Raw genomic sequence first — 2,758 nt, 5'->3', positions numbered from 1 at the left:
ATCATCATTTTTAATTATCTCTTGCCCAGAAAAGGCAACTCCCCTCATTTCCTGATTGCTTCAGACAACAGAAGCTGATACTTTGAGAAAACAAAAGCAAATGGAAGGGAAGAACTCTATGATGCCTTGTCTTGAACATAGAGGGTGTTAGGGCCTGACTTAATAGGGGCTAAAGTAGGCCAGGAAGAGAAATACTACAAAATAAAGAGAAAGTGGGATATTGAAAAATATGACTGTGGAATGTCAACTGAACGAGATGAGGCTAGATTTTTCTTTATTTCTGTTTAAAAGGATAGAACTTCCCCAAAAAAGGCCCATCTGTAAAGTTGATCTAAAGACCCATTTGAGGTTTTTCATCTCTGACCTGAATGCTGTCAAATGATTGGATTATTCACCCAAGAACAGGAACTAACATTCACTGAGAAAAACCAATGTGCTTGGGCTCTGTTTTGAGCTCTTCATGCACATTAATATCTTTGACTCCCCCCACCATCCAGTAAGGTGAACGTTTTCTCTGCATTATACAGATGAGGAAATGGAGGCTGAGAAATCAGAGGTGAATTAATGTAGGTCACCAAGACAATTGATAGCAAGGCTGGCGTTCAAACATGGGTCTGTCTGACTTCAAAGCTTAGAATACAAAATAAGTCCCACTTTCTTCCCAGGGAGATATATTTAACGCATGAGTGCTACTGAAACCTGAGGAAACTGGTGAAATAATAATCATTTCTCTGCTTCTCCTTCCCCTACTCTTTCTCCTATGTCTTTCTCTCTAACCTTAGATAATATCTCCTGGCTGCCCAGGACTCCAGACTCTGCCCAAAGACTGCCTTCTCATCAAAATGTATCTGTCCAGCAGGCCAGTGTGGCTCAGCGCTTGATCATCCACCTAAAATCCAGGAGATCGAGGTTCGATTCCCTGTCAGGGCACATGCCTGGGTTGTGGACTCGATCCCCAGCTGGGGTGTGCAGGAGGCAGCTGATCAATGACTCTCTCATCATTGATGTTTCTCTCTCCCCCTCTCCCTTCCTCTCTCTGAAATCAGTAAAGATATGTATATTTTAAAAGGTATCTGTCCTCTCCTGCTTTTCACCATAGTGATATTCTGTCTGAAAGTGCTCATTCCTCTAGCTGACACATTTTAACACATTTTCACATTCTAAGCTGGATTTCCTGGGAGGATTAGAACAACACAAAGAAATAACTCAAATTATGGAAATTTCAGACCTGGAAGACGGGGATGGATTACATCAGAGACAAGTGGGCCTCTGAGAGTTCCCTATGTTGTGCCATATAGCTCTCCACCCCACCCTTGCAACCCCAGCTGTGAATTTCCTGAGAGCTAGGCTTGGGGCTTCATGTTCAGTGCCTGGAAATTAATAAATATAGAATGAATGAATGATACCTGAAGCACATGACTGCCCCTTACTTCCTCTAGGCCTCGGACTAACGCAACAAATTTGCCAGTTGTTGGCAAGATTTTTTTCTGCCTTTGACAGAAATTCGTTCCTTCCTATCCCCTCCCTCAGTGAGCTCTGCAGACCCTCAGACAAGGAGAGAACAGAATGAATCATGCCTCGGTGAATGAAAATGGACCGCTCCACTATGACATATGAAATATAGCTTTCAAGAGCAGGTTTGCCTGTGTGTGGCAGTGAGTGTGAGTTACTGCAGACAGTGGAAGCAATCATCAAAAATCCAATAAAACCAGTTTCTTGAGAAACATTCACCAGCCTTTTGAGGATCTACAGACATGGAGATGAACTCTTTTGCTTACAAACCAAAGCAATATAAATAAAAAGGAACTTAATTGATTAATATAATGAAGATTTCATGGATAAATCAAGCTTCAGAAATGGCTGGATACAGGTAATCAAACAAGATCACTGTGAACTCTAATGTCGCACATCTATGTCTAGGCCCCCGTTCCTCTGGGATGGCATCATTCCCCAAACAGCTCTCTGCATCTAGAAGGCATCATAGCAGCTAGTGGTTCCAGGCTTATGTTGTCCTTAGAACTCTTTTTTTCTTTTTTTTTTAACTATAAACTAAGACACAAATACAAAAAACAAAAACAAAAAAAAACAGGAAATGCATAGCTCAATCTAAAGTGAACATTCTTGTCACCACCACAAGATGAAGAAATAGAATCTTGACACACACACACACACATACACACACGTTGGTTTTCCAGTAAACATCTTTGCCACAAGATGTTTGGGCACACTTTCACCACAGAAACTGCTAATTGGCTGTAAGGCAATTCTGCAGTAAACAGAATAACTGACCCTGGTCGGTGTGGTTCCGTTGGTTGGAGCTCTCCCTCTCCCTTCCTCTCTCTCTAAAATCAATAAAAATATATCTTTGGGTGAGGATTTTAAAAAAAAGATAAACTAGTTGACAGTTTGGTTTATTTTGGCAGACACTGTATTGAGTTTGGTTTCATTTCTCCATTGACAAAGACGTTCTTGCAGTACTCTCATTTTTATATTATATAAATTTTAGCTCTCATAATGGTCTATATACAGTGAGTAGATGTGGTGGTCTTAAAATAATGGATCATAACAGCTACATATAAAGCCAGATTGCACTCTGTACTAGAAAATTATAACATCAGTTTGCAAATCCTTCTGGGAACACAATCATCCCTCTTCCCATACAAACCAAAAGTTTATGAAGCTATGGCAAATATAAAAGAGGTAGTTACTAATTCACAACAGTCTTTGAGAATATTAATTATTGATTCTTTAGTTAGAA

Source organism: Miniopterus natalensis, chromosome 1 (assembly GCF_054644295.1).
Source record: "Miniopterus natalensis isolate mMinNat1 chromosome 1, mMinNat1.hap1, whole genome shotgun sequence".
In the NCBI taxonomy this organism is placed as follows: domain Eukaryota; kingdom Metazoa; phylum Chordata; class Mammalia; order Chiroptera; family Miniopteridae; genus Miniopterus; species Miniopterus natalensis.
This window is presented reverse-complemented; position numbering follows the sequence as displayed.